At 41.4% G+C, this 22,987-nt stretch overlaps 1 protein-coding gene across 8 annotated transcripts in view; it reads left to right on the top strand.

The window, feature by feature from the left end:
* LOC130282279 (sorbin and SH3 domain-containing protein 1-like) overlaps nt 1-22,987 on the top strand; it is a 404,864-nt gene that overhangs the window by 237,164 nt on the left and 144,713 nt on the right. For 6 of the 8 annotated variants that reach the window (XM_056530335.1, XM_056530339.1, XM_056530338.1 and 3 more), the window contains one exon: nt 4,597-4,673. The gene's annotated coding sequence lies outside the window, so the exon portion shown is untranslated. Of the gene's footprint in view, nt 1-4,596; nt 4,674-14,385; nt 14,440-22,987 lie in introns of all 8 variants that reach the window. The other 2 variants (XM_056530333.1, XM_056530337.1) reach the window with 1 other exon arrangement.

Here is a 22,987-nt window from a genome sequence, read left to right as displayed (position 1 = left end):
TGTTGTACTCTAGAGTCTAGGCACTTCTTTACATGTACAGGGTAGAACAGTAGGTCTCTATATCAAATGAGGGAACTGAGCCCAATGAACCCGGTCTTGCTCAGGATAACAGTGGCTCGCCGAGCTTTCAAACTTTGTCAGGTTCGGCTCACGCAAGCCTGTAAACGGCTGTAGTAAGAGCAGAAGGTAAGAGGAACATGTGGCATTTTGGTGCCTGAATGTATGGAGGGAGTACTGGGAACACTGAGTTGACATCCGGGTAGCCCAACATACCTTACAGTTAGCAGCAAGTTCAGTAGAGGACAGAGAACCCCTGTCATGTCCTTTTCCAGTAAGAGTGTTGGTGGCAGTACCAGCACCAGTAGTTAGCGGCACCCAGGTGGTAGTAGTGTTAGTAGCAGTAGCATCAGCAGGCAAATGTTGTAACTGTTTTCCAAGGGTTGTGTCATGGTTTTGGAGGATAGTACGTCCCTTGTGGACTGTGGTCTGACGATATAACACTGAGCCAAATGTCAGTGGATTTCTCATCGTCTACAGTTATTTGACGCAGTGGAAATGTCTGTCCCAGACTGTCTGTTCCATCATCTCTGTCTTTGCTTCCCCCACCCTAGCGGTAAGCAGAAGCATTACCCACGATAACATTACCCACAAGGAGAAGTAATGTCCCAGTCAGAATGTGTAGCAGAGGTGATGGAGGTGGAAGCAATGATAGAGCATAGCACTAGTGGTGGTGATATTGTAAGGTATTATGGTGGATATGCTGAGGGAAAAGAAGAAGCCCATGATAAGACATCAAAAGTTCATATTGAGAGGAGTGGAAGGGACAATGAGGAGGAGTTTGATGATGATGTCAACAGGCCTGTTGGTGTCTGATCAGCTTAGTAGCAGCAGCATCTGCAGGCTTGAGAAAAAATCCTAACAGAGGAGAGGCACAGTCGGATGGTGGTGTGCTTATCTCATTACGGTATCCTGCCATGTGGAAATTTTTTAATGTCTTACCAGATTCAGAAAACCAGGCACAGTGCTGTCTCTGAAAAAAGAAAATAAGGCATAGCCAGAGTGCTAGTTTAGGAATTACGGCTCTACGTAAAAACAGGGAGTGACATCACAATGCCTGGCTACAAGTATCACTAGTCCACCAAGGCCTACTGTCCACTGGCTACTACTATTACTAGTCCACCAATGCCTTTTTGCCGCTGGCTACTACAACTACCACCATTCCGCCACCCCTGCTGCTGCTGCTACTACTACACATATATAACACATAATGACAAAAAAGAGAGAATTTTTTTAGCTTTTTATACAACATTTGTTTTTTTTTCACCACCATTTTGGGACACCAATCCTGTTGAGGGATTGAGGGAGACATTTTGAAAAGCTTGGAAAAAGACATTGCGTCTTCTTCACTTGCCAGCCACCAAACTTGTTGCAACTTACAATAAGGGCAAGTTTTTTATGTTTCCAACTTTTCAATGTTAACAAAAGCCGTTTACTGGTTCTTTACTATTTTGAGAGCCAGTCACAAATTCAGTTTAAACTCTCAAATAAGGGAGCCATTGCTTCTATGTGCATTCCTCCATGTGGATTATAACACTGGCAAGCAACCAAAAAAAAAGGATACTTTAAGCACCTTTATTTTAGTGTAAAATCTGCTAGTGCAGTATGTTTTATTAGTTACCATAGGTTACCGCATGTTGCCATAACTTTGACATTAACAAAACCTTAAAGGGGTACTCTGCCCCTAGACATCTTACTCCCTATCCGAAGGATAGGAGATAAGATGTCTGATCACTGCGGACACCCGCGATCTCTCTTGATCACCCGGTGTTCGTTTAGATCACTCTTGATCACGGGTGCGGTGCCGGAGGCATGACGTCATGGCCACGCCTGCTTTTGACATAATGGCCACGCCCCACTCAATGCAAGTATACGGGAGGGGACGTGATGGCCGCCTCCCATAGACTTGCATTGAGGGTGTGTGGCTGTGACGTCACGAGTGGGGCGGGACTGTGATGTCACAAGCCTCTGCCCCGCATCGCCAGTCATCTGGCACGGAGTGAAGTTTGCTACGTGCACCAGATGTCTGGGGTGCCGCAGCCGAGAATGCGGGGGTCCCCGTGGTGGGCCCCCCGCGATCAGACATTTTATCCCCTATCCTTATAATAGGGGATAAGATGTCTAGTGGCTGAGTATCCCTTTAAGGGTTTGGTCCCATGTAGCATATACGCAGCGTATTTTGCTGGATATCTGCTGCTATTTATTTTCCTACCCATTGAGATCAAGGGGTATCAAAATTAGCAGCAGAAAATATGCAGCAAAATACGCTGCTTATAAGCTACGTGGGACCGTACCCTATAACCACTTTAAAACTACTTGAATACATTCCAAGGTGACCATAGCAGCATTGTTCAGGGGTTTAGAGCTCTTAGGCAGTGTTATACGTGTTTTGATGTTCGCAGAGAACCTGGCCACCGTGAACCAAACTTTTTTAATGCACTGCTACCTTTCTCATGATTGGTCTTTCTTGTACTACTCCTCTTTCCTTGAATCCTGACTGTTTGCCTGTTCCCTAACTTTGACTTATGCCTTCTGATTTGGACTCGACATTACTCTCCTGGTTTGACCGCTGCCTGGTTATTGTTCTGTCTCTGGTTCTGACAAGTGCCTGGCACAACCCTGAAAGTGATGTTTAGGAGGTAGCCTCCCTTAGACCCCTAGTGGCACAAAAATGTGGGCATCTTTGGTGCAACCTGACCTCTTCAAGGATTTGTAGTGTGATGAACCATCAAGGGACTGCAAAAGTTCTGCAACTATTCAAGTGCAAGTTTCCCACTCCATGTGTGTGTGTAACCAATAAGCCTATGTACTAGCAAAACAACTGTAACCACTAAGCTTCTTGTGCCTCTCTGTGAGAAGAAATAAACCTTGTTTTTGCACAGCTGACTGCAATGTTTTAGCAGGATCTAGCCCTCACACACATACAAGGTCAAGAGAATTTCATGACTGCCACTCCTCTAACACATTCTGCTGGGTGGAGAACAAGGGACAATATCTTTCCATTTATTTCAGACTAGAAAAGTTTAAACTCTTACAAAGTCATGTTTTACATCCAACAATCAATCCTACCATGGTTAGTGAAATTTATGGCTGTGCGTGTAGAAGTGAATTTTTTTATTTAGCTCACATGCTGTTACATTATCTTCGTAACAAGAATTTAAGACTTGTGTATGTGTGTAAAACTTCTTTCAAAAACAACTATGCAGTAACATTGTCAGTCCAATTTATATATTGGGGAAAATCAAATAACAAATACAAGGAATAATAACAAGAGCATTTGTACAAATCTCTATTTTCTCTTGAAATTGACCATATTGTTGAATTTCGCTATTTTAAAGTGGGAAAGGATCTTTTGGATTAATAGTGTGTAGTTTATAACTGATAGGGCTGGATTATAATGAGGGCACAACAGGCACATATCCTGGGACATCCCCTATTGTGGGTACCTTGGGGGCCTCCACCACCAATGTCCCCTGCTCAGCCAATTCTTCCAATCAAGTGTTAAAAATATATCTAGATCAGGAGGGTCACCCACTCTCTGCACGGACTTACCAAGGTAGCCACAGACATGCTGTGGTACAGAACATAAGATTATAACCCCCATTTTTTTTTTAGAAAAACAGGGGTCTCCTGATGAATGGTTGGTGATCCTACAGTCTCTAGCCAAGATTTGTGGAATTCTCCCTATGTATGCATGTGGTTTACCCTTTAGAGTACCAAGTGAGTTATTACCTTTCCAGTAGGCCGGACCATACTCATGCATGGTCACCTCTGCTATATGTGGCTGAGATTAGGTTTTACACATGTGGGGTCTGGGTCCCAGAGGTGGCATAGTCCTGATAACTGTGTGTAGATTTTGTTTAAAAATGTACTAATATTAAATAAGTTTTCCAAGTTCAGAGAAAATGTGTAAAAATGTGTCTGAAAATAACCATTACTTACCTACTAAATCCCCTGCTGTTCCACTGTTACTGCTCCAGTCCTCCCCATTAGCCTTTGTGTACTTGTGTACATGACTGCTACAGCCAGTCACCGACCTCAGCTTTTAAAGGCACAATACCATTGCAGCCAGTGATTGATCACATAAACAGAGACCAGCAGGAAGGACTGGAGCAGTGCTGCTGGAGTGGTGGGGAATTTATTGGATGAGTATTGCATCTTTTGTTTTTTTACAGCATTTTTTCCCAGATTAGAGTTCTCATATGTTTTACTTTATAAGTGTGTGCATGAAGCAGTGTTACATATGGTCTAAAGAATGATGTTTTGTATCTCAAAAGTTCTACAACATGAATAGAATTAGTTGTGTATCTGTCTTAATTTTAAAAACTGAAAATAATTGTCTATATCAGATGGGACAGAGCCAAATTGTCTATACAGTGCGAGAACTCTCTAGGTAATATACCTTTTAGTCCCATTTAAAAGTAAAAATAGAACAATAAATTTTTGAAGAATGAAGCACAGGTCTGTTACATCTGTGTGTTATGAACTTGTATATACACTTATATGGTGACTGACAATTTTGTTTCTGTCTTATTTTAGGGTTCAGTGATGTAATGAATGTGTTTTGGGAAAGAAGATTAGAAAAGTTTATGGAGTGTTAAGACGCAAGAAGCAAAGTAAGTAACAAGGATTGCTGAAGAAAATTCCTTGCACTATTACGGTTTTTGTAGGAGGGGATGGGTGACTTATGAGTTCTCCTGGTGCTCCTAAATTGCAGACAGTCTTCTGGAGGAGAATAAGTACCCTACATATTGGGGTTTATTTACTAACGTGATCTCAACTCTTTTTTGTCGGGTTTTGTACCCAAATTGTGTCGCACTTCCATGCGACATAATTTGCGACCAAAAAACCAAAACCCTCCATTTTACAAAAAAAAACTGAAAAGGAGGCGTTGCCACTGGAGAAAGTGGGCATGTTCCCAACAAAAGGTGTGTTTCCCTGACAGTTTTGAAAAATTCCAACATATTTACTAAGGTTTCCACAAAACATGTGGTGGATTTGAGCTCAGGAAAACCCGACAGATCAGAACAGTTGTAAAAAATGCTAAACATATGGAAAAGTGCAAAATGTAGGGAAACCTTAGTTACTACTTCATTATAAACAAGATATCAGAATTATTTCTTTACTGGTACCCGGTATTGCTCCCTGTAAAATACATAGTTATGACAATAGCCTTACTAATACTTTCCAAGAGTCCTAATTTTGGTGGGACTATTCTGCAAAGTGAGATGCAAAAAAGAGAGGGTTTACGCAATCTTATGCAAAAGAAGGCATTTGGGGCTTTTAAAAAGCTGTTTAAATAATAACAAGTACTAATGATAAATGAAGAAAATGATCATTAGTTTCATACCTAGATGTCTAAAGTGGCATAAACTACCACATAAGAAGATATTGAGGTAACACACAGCTAGGGAGAGCAATGTTACACGTTTTCTATAGTAGCTTAGAGGATTCCTGTGCAGGATGGTGTAATTCAGTTCTTCTCATTATAAAAGTCTAACTATCATTTCAGGTAACGTTATGGGATTAGCTGTTCTATGTGTGTTTAAATTAGGAGTTTCTGCCATTTTCTAACTCTCCTACCCCTCTGGAGAACACCTAGCTCTAGCAGCAGCATGGACTGCTTTCTAGAGCAGTACCGAATAGTGTAAGCTGTAAATTCAGCATTAGGCAGCAATCCAGTAGTGTCTCCTGTGTTTATAGGTTTCTCCTTGCATTACCTTCCTTCTCCTTAGACTTCTGTGGGCACTGTAACATAATGTGTTAGTGAAGCTAAAAGTCTGTGTTCTCTCTGCACTATGGATAGAGACATAGAATGTGTCGGCAGATAACAACCATTTGTCCCATCTAGTCTGCCCAATATTCGAAATATTATCAATAGTCCCTGGCCCTATCTTATTTGAAGGATAGCCGTATGCCTCCACTATTCTCTCAATAAAGTAATACTTCCTGATATTAAATTGTATCCTTTGCATACATATTAAGGTCATATTATAGTCTTTTAACTTTTCCTGGTAAGTTTTATCCTGCAGTCCATTTACTAGTTTAGTAGCTGACCTCTCTCTAGAGTATCAATATCCTTCTGGAGATAGAGTCTCTAGTACTCCGCGCAATACTCCAAGTGAGGTCTCACCATTGCTGCACCTCTCTCTTCCTACTGCTAATACCTCTCTCTATATACCCAAGCGTTATGTTAGCATTTCCTGCTGCTCTATGACATTGTCTGCCTACCTTTTGTCTTCTTAAATAATGACCCCTAAATCCCTTTCCTCAGATACTGAGGTCAGGACTGTATCACATATTCTATATTCTGCCCAAGGGTTTTTACGCCCAAGGTGCGTTATCTTGCACATTAAATGTCAGTTGCCAGAGTTCTGACCATTTTTCTACTTTACCTAAGTCATTTGCCATTAAACGTATCCCTCCAGGAACATCAACCATGTTACAAATCTTTGTGTCATCAGCAAAAAAGACCAATACCTTATGATAGAGATCTTCTGCAGTATCACTGATAAAGATATTAAACAAAATTGGTCCCAGTACAGATCCCTGAGGTCCCCCACTGGTAACAAGACCCTGGTCTGAATAGACACAGCCACTGCCTAAACCATTCAACAATATGGGAGTCCAAGCTCAAAGATTGCAGTTTATTATATGTCTTTTATTCCTCTTAGTGAATTCTAAATAGATGAGTAGCCAGACTGGTTTTCCTTTCAGTCAGTGGGCCAAATACCTGGATATCTTCTATGACCAGGGTTTGTCTGAAGGGGCTTTCAGTATGACATAATGCCCTCTGTGGTCACCCCTTGACTCATGTTAATTGAAATGTGTTAAAAGTGATTGCTAGATATTACTGAAGGTACTGCCCTGTGTGGTCAGTTATATAACTGATGTATGGTATTTATTAGTTGTATCACTCTTTCATCAGATACTTCTATGAGCAGCTATATTAGGCATGTCAACAGAGACATAAAAATATCTAGGAGATGATTTGAAGGTTCCAAGATCATATGGCCGTCTCCTTCACTACCGCTTGTCTGCAAGTCACCTGTCAAGCATGACAGCTTGGCGCTATGACATAAATAATATGAGTTTTTCATTTCACTAGCTCAGTATAGTAAGTGAGGTCATTTAATAGTGGAACAAGTATGCAGACTGGCAGATCACTTTCCACATTACATGCTCCACATTAGTTTGACGCTTTGTTAGTAAATATCTACTCGAGATATTCTTCATAGTTCTGGTCCTAGCATAACAGTTTATAGATTGATGCAACCAATACTGGGCTATAATGATTATAAACTGTATGCTTGAAATACCAGAAAAAAGCCATTACAGTCAATTCAGAGGCTTTGAGTCTTTAGAAATATTTTTTTCCACAGTTACACATTTTGATTTATTGATGGTAGGAATCCCAATGATCAGAACATTCAGCCTCCCCCCCCCCCCCCACCACCGCTTAGTATAATGCAATAATATCATTTTCAGTATTTTCTCAATAATAGATGGACCAATATCCCTCCCATACAGTGGTAGATACCCACATCTGCACTTTTCAGCACCTTTATTACCTTTCCCCCACCTAAAGTGTCCTAAACAGTAATTATACCCCTTGATGTCTCACCCAATAGAGTCAGTTGGTAAGTGGGTTGGGGAGAAGCGCTTTGTAAGTTACTTCAGTAGGTAGACAAGTCCCTTCAGTATGTAGTTTCTCCATTAGGTAGGTGCATAGCGCCACCAGTATTTAGGTGCCCAGTTGGTAGTTTTACCAGTAAATTGACCCCCAGTAGTTGTTGTTTGTTTTTTTGTGCATAAGTAGGTAGTTTTTCTATTGTTAAGGCTACCAGTGAGTAGTTTCTCTATTGAATAGGCCCCCAGTAAGTAGTTTCCCTTGTAGATAGGCCTCAGTAGGTAGGTTTTCCCTGTAGATAGGCCTCACAGCAGGTATGTTCCCCCCTGTAGATGGCCTTCCCATAGTTAGGTTCCCTCAACAATAAGATTAAAAGAAAAAAATATGTACTCATCTCAGCTCCTCTGGAGTCACTGGCACAATTCTATCCCTATGGCAGGAGGCATTTTCATGTTTGGAACCACTAGAGGTCTTAAGCGCATCTCTTCCTTCATGACGCATATGTGTAGGATGAGTGACGTTATCGTACACTTGTGTATCCCAAAGAGTGGTTTCAGACCTCTAGTGGCTGAAGGTAAAGATGCCTCCATCCTAGAAGATGAGCACCACTTGTATTTGTAAGGATGTTTTACAGTTAAAACCAGTGCTCACACAAGTAATTCACCATAGTGTTCATGAGGACGCAGTTGAAGAGGGCTTAAGGGGGAGGTTAAAACAATGAAACTACCCCCTTGCATACACTCCTGGAGCCACTGCTTTCAGTCTCTTTCAGCAATAGTGTGCTTGACATGTAGAGTTCCTGAAATACAGCACTATGACACTTGTCCAAAAATAAAAGAAAGACTGGGAAAACAAACACAGATCATCCATGAGAAAATAAACACACGTGCACACACATGCAAACCAGCCATAGTAAGATAAACATACACACATGCAAGCAATAGGAAGAACATAACCACAAACACATTAAAGATAACACCACAAAAATGCATCTCACTTATGAATACCTTTAGAATTTTACTACATGGGTATATATGGTAAATCAGAGAGACGGTTGCACACTTTTTGGGGTGTCAGTGGTGAAAGTTATAACATCATAGTGACCATATAATAATACCAGCCATATACAGTATTACCAGCTCACATAAAATATTGCATGTTATGCATATGAAATATTAGATATAATGGTTGACATTTATCATTGTAGGTGTAAGTGAAGCATTTTTCTACACCTTTGTTTTGTGTGCTGGTGATGTGTAGGAGGATAACATTTATTAAATGGTTACAGAGCATTTCATACATTTTGTGCAGATCACATTTTCTGAAATTTCTCTCTTCACATACACCAAAAAGCTAAGCTAAGTCTGGGCTGGTGTACTTTTAGAGACTTTTCAGTGGCTTTGTGCCTTTTCACAAAAAGGCGCAGTTCATAAAACCCTTCCATATCATGTGTATTTCCAAAATCAGTGGATTACAACTCAAAATCAGCAGAAATGTGTAAACCAAAAGGAGCAAAAAAGGCACAAATAAACCCTGCTTGCGCCTTCTTGCGCCTTTTCTAGACACAAAAAACAGTCTAAAGACCATGATAAATGTCGGCCAATGCCCATATAAGTAGTTACAGCATCCATACAATAATATAAGCTTGAAAGAACACATAATAAGGCTTAAGCTAGCCATCCACATTAGATAAATATTGGCCAAACACACCAATTTTAGCATGATCCATTTTTTTTTGTTTTTTGTTTTTTTGCGACGAATGGACCCAAAATGGGTCATAGCACAACTGACACCGGCAGATCCTGACTGTTCCTGTTGAATGGGGTCTTTCTGGTGTCAGGTATTTTACAGGAGTTGAGCAGAGAGAGAAAATAGGATATGCACTATTTTTTCTCCGTCCAAGTCATCCTCAACATCCTTCTGACAGACTGGCCAACAGAGCTCCCTTTATTGGAGCACAGCAGCATTGTGAACGAACCGTTATATGTGCCTCCTTACGAGCACAGCTTGGACTGCTCAGTCATGCACTGTTGCCATATACAGCAATGCATTTCCAAATAGATTTTGAAGAAAGAATAATCGTCCTTTTGGCAGGGTCCAGAATTTATATTTTTTGCAGTGTGTGTGGGGCAACAGATTCCCATTGAATCCTATGCTGCACTGGAATTTCCGCTCGGAAATTCCATAGTGTGAATGTAGCCTGATACTAAAGCTTTACATAAAACTTTATATCAAGCTACCCAGCTCGCCCTGCTCTATAACATGATTAATAGTTTGGACTATGGTACATGAGTACTTTTGGCCCATTTTCCTACAAAATCACACTATTAAAAAGCAGACTGCTTAAATAATTTGTGCATATATATAATATGCCATGATGTATCTGTAATAAAACAGGATGCAGTGTGTATATAAGTAATAGATGGCATTGTATAATAGTATCATTTAGGTAGTTATCCCAGTTAATACTCATACTAACAGAAATACTGGCCACGTAATGCCAAGCTACTGCATAATGTATAAATAGTCTTTAAACAGTCAAAATAGGGATTTTTTTTTCATCTGGTGCTCATTGCTCTCCCCCTGAGGAACCATTCTGGTATAGTGGTGACACCTACATTTTTAGATGTTAAAGTGTGCTTGTCATTTTAAACTTTAGATCTGTTTTGATCGGTCGGGGTCTGAGCATTCAGACCCTGGCCAATCACTAGATTGAGCAAGGAGAAGTGCTCGCCCAGTGCTTTCTCTCTTGGCCGTTTCATGTGACCTTGACGGACATATAATGTAAGTCTATGGGGCCTTCTAGGTATTCTAGACACAGAGCGGGGAGAGGAGCGGGCCTTTTCCCCCTGCTCGTTCTTTTCATCTGGGTCTGAACACTTTCCTTAGTACATGTTTAAATGTTTTTTTTAATTGACAGGTACACTGTAAGTACAGTTAGGCTTCTATCACACAGAAGCTTCTCCAATCTTAATCATTCTATAGTTTCTGGATGTTACCCACTAAATGTCACTTCACTTTTCTTTGGTTAAACTATGTCTATTCTTTGTGGATTATTTGTTCTAGAATTAATCATTGAATGTTCTTGCTGCAGTAAAGAGATGTTGGCGATTGTGACTTGTTTGTTTTACTAAACCCTGTTCCCCACCACTGATCTCTGCCAAACCAAATTCCAAGAACGTACGCCTCCCTAGAAAATACATTCCTACTTCAATGGTAACGTCAAGACCTATGTAGCAATTTTCCTTAAATCCTTTCAGCCACAGAGTTGTTTTTAGACCTCCTAAGGTCCTTGGCATTCTATGAAAGGAGCTGTACCCCGTCCTACACTGCACAACAATTCTATTATGTCTGCTGAAGACCATCATGTCTGTGGAAGGGGATATAGGTAGGTTTATGTTATTAATAGGAAAATTGAGAGAAGGAAACATTTCAGGGGACTTTAGAAATGGCATCACCACTGAGCACATGACCACCCACAGTCCATGTGTCACTGTGTTACACAATATTGCCTTGACCCTTGAACTGAGAATACAATTTGGACAACAGTGTTGGATGCTGCCTGCTAGTGTCTATGTAGGTGGCACATTGGTGATAACAGTGCTGTGCTTTTTACCCTTCTGTCAGCAAGTTTTAGCTCCGATTTATCTAATATCCTTCCTTCCAATTAAGAAATGAGTCTATAATTAATCCCACAAGATGTATATTCATCATGTTAATCGAATTATAGAAGTTCCTTGAAGACGTGACAAGTAAACATATTTGTTATCAAGTCAACGCTATTAAAGACAATCTCTCCTTCCAGCTAATAGAGTCAGAATCATATTTCAGTCACAATCAATTGTGTATACAGAAAAGCAAGGGACCCATGACCCAGAACAGAATAACTCCTCCATTATGGACTTGGACTTGACCACAGGTCTGCTTGTTTCCCCCTCTACCGACTTTCCTTGACTTTTGGTGAAACTTCCCTACCCGATTGCTAAAAATGCAATTCCTTTAGACAAAGGCATCCTGCCTAGTTTTTCATCACCTGGCCACAAAGGAGATGTGCCTTACCAGGACTGGGCCCTCTCTGAGCAAGGACCTCATAGCAGTTGCATGGACTAGTCAGTATAAATAATGAAGAAACTCACAATAAACTAAAGAATACTGTGATTTCCTATTTTGGTTTATTGGGAATTGTTTAAATCAGGCATATATCATTGAATTTGTATTGCATTGATATTATTAAATTCATTCTTAACTAACACAAGGTTCAGAGATCCATCAAGTCCATTCTATAAGCCTACCGTGTTGATCCAGAAGTAGGAGAAAAAAAAGTTGCCATGCTTTCTTTTATGATGGTTATAACTTCAGAGTTGGGGCACAACTCCAGCCCTGACGGTTGCGGCAGGAGACCAGCAATACATGGCAGCTGACTTCCATCACGGTCAACAGTTTAACAGTGTCACATATGTATGGCAGTATGCACAAAGGCATCGCATACCCCTTGATAAATGTATAGCATTCTGCTGTTAAAGTTCAAATACACTTTATACTACAGTCATCCAAACCTGTTGACTTCAGTGGGTTCAGCCCATGGTCTAAAGTGTATGGTGGCCACCCGACTCTCTAAAAACAGATCATGTCGATGAAGCAAAGGTTCAGGCATGCTGGATTTTTTTTTTGCTGCCAGGCCCTATTGTTATGAAAAGGATAGACCAGATCTGTTTGGCTGAGGCTTACCCCTCCCCTTCCCATAAGAAAAAAACATGAACATTTGGTGGTGTCTGACATTCATGTGTATAGCGAGGTTGGGAGAGATAAATGTTCTGTCATCATTTATTAAAAGTGTATGGCCACCTTTAATCACATTGGTCTTCCTCCTCTGCAACCACTGCCGTTCAGCCATATCGTTCTTATGTACAGGTGCCCAAAATTGTACACACTACTCCATGTGTGCTCTGAGTAGGGATTTTTGTAGAAGCAAAACTATGTTCTTGTCATCAATGCCTCTTTGATGCATCCCATGATTTTATTTGTCTTGGCAGCAGCTACCTGGCATTGATCTCTAAAGTTAAGTTGATTTCCTCAAGTTTTTTTTTTCTATTCCAGTTTTATCCAATGTTTTGACTTTTTAGTACAAACTTTTTTGTTTTAGTTGGGCCAAAGAAACAAAATGTCAGAAGGGCTATCATGGCCTTTCAGAGTTGAGCTAAAAAGAATACAGTTGGGTTCATTGAACTTCCATCATTTCTGATACATCAAAGCGCGGCTGCGGATAGGTTGTGCTTTTATAAATTATTACTATTTGTACAGTCTACAAAGACCAGTGAGTGAAGCCTGGCGCTTTTAATGTTTTTCCTCCATTTAAGTTTTACATTTTTTTTGGAACCTACTATATTTTGAAGTGCTGTAGTGCTAAATCTGAAAAAAAAAAATAGTAATACATTTGATATTCTTACATGGGTTAGACAGAGAATATCTTTATTACAAAATTGTGTTTATGTCTTAGTTTGGTATGAGCAGAATTTCCTGTCCTGCCTGGCATCTCTGTATACCTTGGCTATATTCAGTCGCTTATGGACCTTGTCTGTTTTTCTTGCATTTAGCTTCATTAAGACATCAGAGAAATTGCAGCTGTACAAACATGTAGTTTCCTGACTATAAAGGACGTAAAGTACGTCAAGCTTCTAGAAATAGCATATGATTATAATTTATATAAGGAGGACATGTAGGGAGGAGTCTTATGCATGCTTATTTATAATTTTCAGGTAGTCTGGTAGGGTAACACATAATCGGAAGTGTGTGTAACCAATTGGGTAAGCCATATTACTGTTTTCCAAACAGTGTGTCTCCAGCTGTTGCAAAACTACAACTTGTAGTTTTGCAACAGCTGGAGACGCACTGTTTGGAAAACCTTGAACCTTAAAGGGGTATTCCAGGCAAAACCTTTTTTTATATATATCATCTGGCTCCGGAAAGTTAAACAGATTTGTAAATTACTTCTATTAAAAAATCTTAATCCTTTCAATAGTTATTAGCTTCTGAAGTTTTCTGCCTAACTGCTCAATGATGATGTCACGTCCCGGGAGCTGTGCATGATGGGAGAATATCCCCATAGGAACTGCACAGCTCCCGGGACGTGAGTCATCAGAGAGCAGTTAGACAGAAAACAACAACTTAACTTCAGAAGCTAATAACTATTGGAAGGATTAAAGGGGTATTCCAGGCCAAAACTTTATATATATATATATATATATATATATATATATAATCAACTGGCTCTGGAAAGTTAAACAGATTTGTAAATTACTTCTATTAAAAAATCTTAATCCTTCCAATAGTTATTAGCTTCTGAAGTTGAGTTGTTGTTTTCTGTCTAACTGCTCTCTGATGACTCACATCCCGGGAGCTGTGCAGTTCCTATGGGGATATTCTCCCATCATGCACAGCTCCTGGGACGTGACATCATCATTGAGCAGTTCGACAGAAAACTTCAGAAGCTAATAACTATTGGAAGGATTAAGATTTTTTAATAGAAGTAATTTACAAATCTGTTTAACTTTCCGGAGCCAGTTGAGATATATATATATATATATATATATATATATATATATATATATATATATATATATATATATATATTTTTTTTTTTTTGGCCTGGAATACCCCTTTAAAAAAGTTCACACATCATTGTGTATTTTTTGTTACAGACATGTTGTGGATTTGCCACTAAAGATTTTCCAATGGATTCTGAAAATAAATAAGTAAGTGTAAAATCCACAATTGTTGAATGTATTGCCAATTTGCTTCAAATTTGAGGACTATGGGGTCGGGGGGGGGGGGTTCATCAAGAGTGGTGTAGGTGTATGTCTTTTTACCCTATTCATTTAAAGGGGTACTCCGCCCCTGGCATCTTATCCCCTATCCAAAGGATAGGGGATAAGATGTTAGATCGCCACAGTCCTGCTGCTGGGGACCCCGGGGATCGCTGCTGCGGCACCCCGCCATCATTACTGCACAGAGCGAGTTCGTTCTGTGTGTAATGACGGGCGATACAGGGGCCGGAGCAACGTGACATCAATGCTCCGCCCCTCATGACATCACGGCCCGGCAAGTCTATGGCAGGGGGCGTGACGACTCCGGTGGAAAAAATAATGTTTTCAAATCAACTGGTGCCAGAAAGTTAAAGGGGGTTATCCAGGAAAAAACTTTTTTTTATATATCAACTGGCTCCAGAAAGTTAAACAGATTTGTTAATTACGTCTATTAAAAAAATCTTAATCCTTTCAGTACTTATGAGCTTCTGAATTTAAGGTTGTTCTTTTCTGTCTAAATCCTCTCTGATGACACGTGTCTTGGAACCGCCCAGTTTAGAAACAAATCCCCATAGCAAACCTCTTCTAAACTGGGCTGTTCCCGAGACACGTGTCATCAGAGAGCACTTAGACAGAAAAGAACAACCTTAACTTCAGAAGCTCATAAGTACTGAAAGGATTAAGATTTTTTTTTATAGACTTAATTAACAAATCTGTTTAACTTTCTGGAGCCAGTTGATATATAAAAAAAAGTTTTTTTCCTGGAATACCCCTTTAAACAGATTTGTAAATTACTTCTATTTACAAATCATAATCCTTCCAGTACTTATCAGCTGCTGAATGATCCACAGGAAGTTATTTTCCTTTTGAATTTCTTTTCTGTCTGACCACAGTGCTCTCTGCTGACACCTCTGTCCATGTCAGGAACTGTCCAGAGCAGGATAAGTTTGCTATGGGGATTTGCTTCTAATCTGGACAGTTCCTGACATGGACAGAGGTGTCAGCAGAGAGCACTGTGGTCAGGCTGAAAAGAACTACACAATTTTCTCACTAGTATACAGCAGCTGATAAATACTGGAAGGGTTAAGATTTTTTAATAGAAGTAATATACAAATCTGTTACGTTCTGGCACTAGTTGATTTGAAAACATTTATTTTCCACCGGAGTTCTGCTTTAAATGTATACAAGGTAATAAGATGCTAACCTTTGCATTTGCTGCTTCCACATATAAAGGCAAAGGTAATCTACTCTTAGCATCTACAAAAGTATATTTCCTAAAAAGTAACAGTTTGTTTACTACTACAGAGAACTGACAACTTCCTTGTAGTGATACAATTGTATCTGTATAGAAAGAACTTCTAGGCAGGAATGTAATGTGCTGTTGACAAGCGTTTTGTTCACATTTTTCCTAAAACATTATACTGGCAATTGTTTCATGGCTATAAATCCAAACTATTTCAATAACATCTTGTTCACAAATCCCACTTGATCTGTTTTAATGGGACACTAATCTCATTACACGTGGTGCTAAAGTTATTTATACTTCCAGCATGGCATATGGCTCCATGACATCTGAATGTGCTCGTTTTTATCACTTGGAGACAGGCTAGTCTGTCATAAGCTTGTTTACAAACCAAGGACACAATGTTCAGGAGACATAAGAGAAAGCAATCCACCCTACGGCAGCTTTTATATCGGAGGGATCTATTACTAAATAGTTTTCAATATAAAACACGGTCTGTGATCCAATCAATTCTCATTCTGCAAACAGTAGAATGACAGGCCTGGTATGTGTTTCGGTCACACTTGGTTTCATTCAAGGTTTTACCTGTTTTTAAATCCAAAACTCTGCAGAAAAATTTCGGAAATTGGTGCACCATTATCGGTGACCCCTCGAATAGTAATAGCCCTAGGAGGCACAATGCCCACTGCAAACCAGAGACTAGAGAATTTAGGGCTCGGCATCTGAACACCTTCTCTTTATGTAAAGCCCCTATAGGGCTCCTCTTGAAGAAGCTTATCTTTCTGAAAACATAAGGATCGGGTCATTCACATGGCAGAATGTCCAAGCAGAATCGAGCAGAAAAATTCAGCTTGGAAATGCCGGTGCAGCAGACTTCCATTGCTTTCAATGAGATTCTGCTGCATCGTGCACACAGCAGAACTTTTCTGCCTCGGAAATTCAAACTCCAGACTACGCTGAAAGATTAAACACATTAACTCATACATATATTTGAGCTTTTCCAGGCGGATATTCCACGGTCTAAATGGACCGTTAAGGGGTTCAACCAGGAATAGAAAACAGAGCTTATTTCTTCCCAAAAAGCACCACATCTTTCCTCATGTTGTGACCAGCGTCACCTATAGATGAGGCAGACACCGGCCTAGAGAGCCTAATAGATGAGGGCACCACCTCATTCAACTGCCCTCCAGCAGTGTCCGAGCTCAGGGAAGCAGACATCCTTTAGGGCAATGGTTTGCCCCATCCAGGGGCACTTAAGGAGCCTCCACCAGAAAACCAGCCCTGTATTTTTTTTCTGTATTTTCCATAAGTTGCAGCAAAAATAGTGGTTTTGCCGCAACATTTAAAAAACACAGCAAAACTACTGCATGGATACTGCCATCTGTGACACCTGAAATTAGAAGTAGAGTTCAGAGTAAACTGAAGAGAGAAGTAAAACTTACTGTAATGTGTACTGTTTAATGTGTGCACTGTATATATGGTGTATGCAGTGTGTGTATATAGGGGATGCAGTGTGTGTATATATAGTGTATGCAGTGTCTGTGTGCAGTGTGTGTATATAGGGGATGCAGTGTGTGTATATATAGGGGATGCAGTGTGCACGTCTAAAGTTGTTTTTAATGACAGTAACACTTTAGTAAGTGGATTGTGCACAAATTTGCTGTTTTTTCATACCAGGGGAAATGATAACCTGCTCTCCTTTAAATTCTTGAAGGTGTCAAAATAAAATCTATTTTTCACATAACTTTACTGATGATGACCCTATACGATAAAGAAGATAATGTGGACTGAACAGTGAAGAGACAGAAATCTACTACTGTATTTTATTCTGGTTTAATAATGCATCATTTTACATAATATAAAGCAGAAAGTTTTGGCTGGTTCTCAAGGACTAAGTAAAGAAGAATAATAGATGAAATCAAAATAGATCATAAATAGAAAAAATGTATAGTGGATGTAATTGTTGTATTGAATAGTGTGTGTAACAGTTGAGTATTGTGTAGGTGTGAATGGAAACAGTGTAGGTTAGTGTTGGTATATTGTAACAAATGAATCACAGTGGTCCCTCAACATACGATGGTAATTCATTCCAAACGAGCCATCGTTTGTCGAATCCATTGTATGTTGAGGGATTCGTGCAATGTAAAGTATAGGAAGCTGTACTCACCTGTCCCCGCCGCTCAGGACTGCGTCCCGCCGCTCCCGATGGTGTCCCCGCCGCTTCCGATGGTGACCCCAGGCCTCCGCTGGGCTCTCCTGGTCTTCTCCGGTCCTCCGCTGTCTTCTCTGGTCCTCTGCGGTCTTCTGCAAGGCCTTACTGGGCCTGCTTAGCGACGTTCCTATTGGATGACGTGCGCAGCAGCGTATTGACGTCATCGGAGAGGGCCGAGAAGACACCGGAGGACCAGCGCTGGACTCGAAGGGCACCCCGGAGCATCGTGGAGGGGTAAGTAATACTCACCGCACCCCATGGGGAACATTAAGCTGCTATCCAGCAGCAGCTTAAGCATTTTGCGCTGCCGGATAGCACTTAATGCGATGGCCCCGACATAAAAAAGCATCGTATGTCGATTTGATCATATGTCGGGACCATCATAGGTCGGGGGGTCACTGTATATAAATTCTAGTGTGTTACAATAACTCATGTACTGACCATGTCCAAAGTATAACAATATTTATTAGATACAATTTATAAACATAACACTATAATACAAGTGCTGGATCCTAGCACTAACTTACAGCGCTTAGAGTATAACAGTTTGTGAATATTTCACAAATTTTATGTCATAAAAGTTATTGAAAAATTAAAAATTGAAAATTAAAAATTACTGAACATTAGTCAAACAGTCTCAGAGGTTATGAGGAACAGATGGAAAATGCAAGTTAGGTAGTGGGAGCGCCTGCAGTGCACTTGCAGGCGGTGGAGTACCACAGTTCTTTGCCCACTCCTATTTAGCCAAAGTAAAAGTTCCTCATTGGTGGTAAAACAGACGAAATGGGTGCCGGACAGGCTAATGTAATGTCTTAGGTGTAATACGGTAGATGGTGGACGGCTCGGCGGCCGTATGGAGACACAGCACGGCGGCTATGCAGCAAAGTTCCAACTTATAGTAAACGGCACGGCGGCCGTGAATGAATGAATGAATGAATGAAGTCCCGCCGGGACAAAGTATCTCTTACCCTGTGCTGGAGGATATGGCAGTCCTCTCCTGCCTCTGCGGTGAGTTCCTAATGGTCTCGGCCGGGTCTACCTTCCAGCAGTCCGATCGTCCAGGTCAGGTTAGCACTCCGTCAGGGACCGGGTGAGGTGGCTTGCGGGACCACGCTGAGAGTTATAGACGTGGAGCAATGAGCGCCGGTGGTGTGTGCAGCGGTGGTAGCGGTGATGTCCTTGTTGATGTCCGCGATGTGTCCGGTACCTTTAGTAAGACTGAGGGTGATGTCCAATTGTTGTTTAACTGGATCAAACACGTTTCGGTCCGCCTGGGACCTTCTTCAGTGGTCAAATGCTAGGATTTACTTGACAACAGGGGCGGACTGACAACACTCAGGGCCCCCGGACCAAAAAAAGGCAAAGGCCCCTGCTAGGCTCTGCAGCTCATCAATCTTCTGCCACGCCCCTATTCCACCCAAATCCCACACACCACAAACTAAAATGTATATATGCGAGAAACACGACCATGACCAATAAAACTGGTATACAAGGAGTAAATATATACCACCACACAATAACTGGATAATACTGCCATACTGTACTGAATAAAACCACTATACACAGACCCGTATACTATAAAGGATCTGTACACAATATAAGTGATTATATACAGGACCATATGGCGGTAGATAACAGCTGTACACAGGATCTGTACCACATAAGTGATTTCTGGTACATTTTGGGACTCACAATTATGTCTCTTCTGATCAGCGGCGTCCTCTTTCCTTTTTTTCTCCATCCGGATCAGACTGCCATGTGGATCTCTAAACATCTGCAGGACAAACATGTCAGACTCTGCATTTTTCCAGTGCCCTCCCCTCTTCTACACAATTTTTCCATCTATAGGCCCACAAACTGTAATAATGCCCTCCTTCGTGTCCTGCACAGTAAAAGGGCAGGTAGGTAGGTAGCCAGGTAATCGGGTAACTAGGTAGGTAGATCAGGAAGACAGATATGTAGGTAGATGACAAGCCAGGTAGGTAGAGGGCTAGCTAGGTAGTTAGGCAGCCATGTATGAAGGCCATGTATAGTTAAGTAGCTGGGTATGTAGGTAGTTAGATAGCCTGGTAGTTAGGCATCCAGGTATAAAGTTAGGTAGCCCCCCCTTCCCTGTAGGTATAGACAGCAGAGTTAACCCCTCCCCTTACCTGTAGGTATAGGCAGCAGAGTTAACCGTCCTTCCCCAAAGGTATAGGCAGCAGAGTTAACCCCCCTTCCCAATAGGTATAGGAACAGAGTTAACCCACCTTTCTCCTTAGGTATAGGCAGCAGAGTCCCCCCCCCTTTTCCTGTAGGTATAGGCAGAGTTAAGCCCCCCCATTCCCCATAGGTATAGACAGTCACCACCCCCCTGTTCCCCATAGGTATAGGCAGAGTTAGGTAGAGTTACCACCCCCCTTCCACATAGGTATAGGCAGAGTTACCCCCCCCCCCCTTTCCCCATGGGTATAGACAGTCACCACCCCCCTGTTCCCCATAGGTATAGGCAGAGTTACCCTTCCCCTCTTCCCCATTGGTATAGGCAGAGTTACCACCCCCCCCCCCTTTCCCCATAGATATAGGCAGAGTTACTCCCCACTTTCCCCATAGGTATAGGCAGAGTTACCCTCCCCCCTTTCCCCATAAGTATAGGCAGAGTTACCCACCTCCCCTCCTCTTCCCCATAGGTATAGGCAAAGTTACCCCCCCCTCTCTTCCCAATATGTATAGGCAGAGTTCCCCCCCCCTTTCCCATAAGTATAGGCAGAGTTCCCCCCCTCTTCCCCATCGGTATCGGGCTGGGGGACAATGTGTGTAAGTGGGTAACTGGCTCAGTGATAGGAAACGGAGGGTGGTTATTAATGGTACTTATTCTGATTGGGTGACTGTTACTAGTGGGGTACCACAGGGGTCCGTCTTGGGTCCTGCTCTGTTTAATATATTTATTAATGATCTTGTAGAGGGGTTGAATAGTAAAGTAACAATCTTTGCAGATGATACTAAACTCTGTAAAGCGGTAAACACAATAGAGGACAGTGCACTGTTACAAATGGATAGGCTAGAGGTTTGGGCTGGGAAGTGTCAAATGAGGTTCAACACTGATAAATGTAAGGTAATGCACATGGGGAAGAAAAATCCGGGCTGGGATTATGTATTAAATGGGAGAACACTTGGGACGACTGACATAGAAAAGGACTTAGGAGTCTTAGTTATCAGTAAATTTAGCTGTAGTGACCAGTGTCGGGCAGCTGCTGCCAAGGCAAATAAAGTCATGGGGTGCATCAATAGGGGCATAGATGCCCACGACAAGGAAATAATTCTACCGCTGTACAAATCACTAGTCAGACCACACATGGAATACTGTGTACAGTACTGGGCACCAGTGTATAAGAAAGATATAGTGGAGCTGGAGAGGGTTCAAAGACGGGCAACCAGGGGAATGGGAGGACTACAGTACACAAAAAGATTATCAGAATTAGGTTTATTTAGTTTAGAAAAAAGAAGGCTTAGGGGCGACCTAATAACTATGTATAAATATATCAGGGGGCCATACAGAGATCTCTCCCATGATCTATTTATACCCAGAACTGTATCTATAACAAGGGGGCATCCTCTACGTTTAGAGGAAAGAGGGTTTCTACACCAGCACAGACGGGGGTTCTTTACTGTAAGAGCAGTGAGACTCTGGAATTCTCTGTCTGAGGAGATGGTCATGGTGAAATCTGTAAAAGAGTCCAAAGCGGTTCTGGATGCATTTTTCAACAGTAATAACATGGCTGGTTATGTATACTAGATTCATAGGGACAGAACGTTGATCCAGGGATTTATTCTGACTGCCATATTTGGAGGCGGGAAGGAATTTTTACCTCTAGTATGAGGATTTTTTGCCTTCCTCTGGATCAACTCAGTAGGGACTCAGTAGGGAAATAGGTTGAACTTGATGGACTCAGGTCTTTTTTCAACCTCATGAACTATGTTACTATAGGCAGAGTTAAAAAATAAAGTAAAAATATGCTCACCTGATGTCTCACGCAGCGATCTCCTCAGCAACAGGGGCCCGCGTCTTCTCCTCTCCACAGTAATGGCGCCGATGAGTGATGTCATCAGCACCTGTACTGCGTACTGCATGGGGGCAGAGGTTACGTCTCTTTTGTGTAAGCTGCAGATGCGGCTCAGACAGAGGGGATGCCTTCTCCTGTATGTGCATGTATTGCGCATACTGGAGAAGGCACGCTATCTGCTGGAGATCTGGGACGAGTGTCCCTGATGTGGCGGGCCCTAAACCCGGCCGGGGCCGTGGACAACCTCCGATCGGACCGTCCGGTCAGTCCGCCCCTGCTTGGCACTGAAGTCAATGTAGAAACCATAATGTTACTATGAAACGACCGCCCCACTTTTTGGTTTCTTTCTTATTATTTCTAGAATAACTCATATAACTGTAGTCTCTATAGCTTGTTACTGGGCCTAACAGTGACATACATGAAGTATTCACTAGCAGACAACAGTTTCTACAGTCAACGCCACTGGTTTGGTCTTACACTGCTGGAACGTTTACTGCTGCCAGTGTCAATGTCCGGATCACTTGCACGCTATTTTGGAATCTGTCCATTGAAACTTGAGCTTTGTCTGTTGATCTCCCTCTTGCTAATGAAAATATTCCTTTGACACCATCGATAGGGCCTTTCTGCAGTTTACTTTGTTCTAGTAATCTGTATCATTCTTACTGACAGGTTTCCTATTCTAGATGTGAAGTAATCGCCTACTGTAGAACAAGGTATTCTATATATGCTGCTTTTTGTCTGGTCCATGTCAAAGTCAAAACAATGTCACACTGCTAAAAGGGTGACATCACCAAGAAGCAAATCTAATTTAGGCGAGGAAGAGGATGGCAGGGGAGGGGCATTTAAATGGACACTTGGCAGAAGCTCTTCTAGATCACAGGTCATTTGTTAACCACGAGCTTCTTCTCTTACTCTAATAACTGGAAATATGCTGGAAAAACAAATAAAGTACACAGAAAAGAATAGTGAGAGGTAAGAAGAGAATTTAATGCATTTGTG

Source organism: Hyla sarda, chromosome 7, assembly GCF_029499605.1.
Source record: "Hyla sarda isolate aHylSar1 chromosome 7, aHylSar1.hap1, whole genome shotgun sequence".
Taxonomy (NCBI): domain Eukaryota; kingdom Metazoa; phylum Chordata; class Amphibia; order Anura; family Hylidae; genus Hyla; species Hyla sarda.
This window is presented reverse-complemented; position numbering and strand designations above follow the sequence as displayed.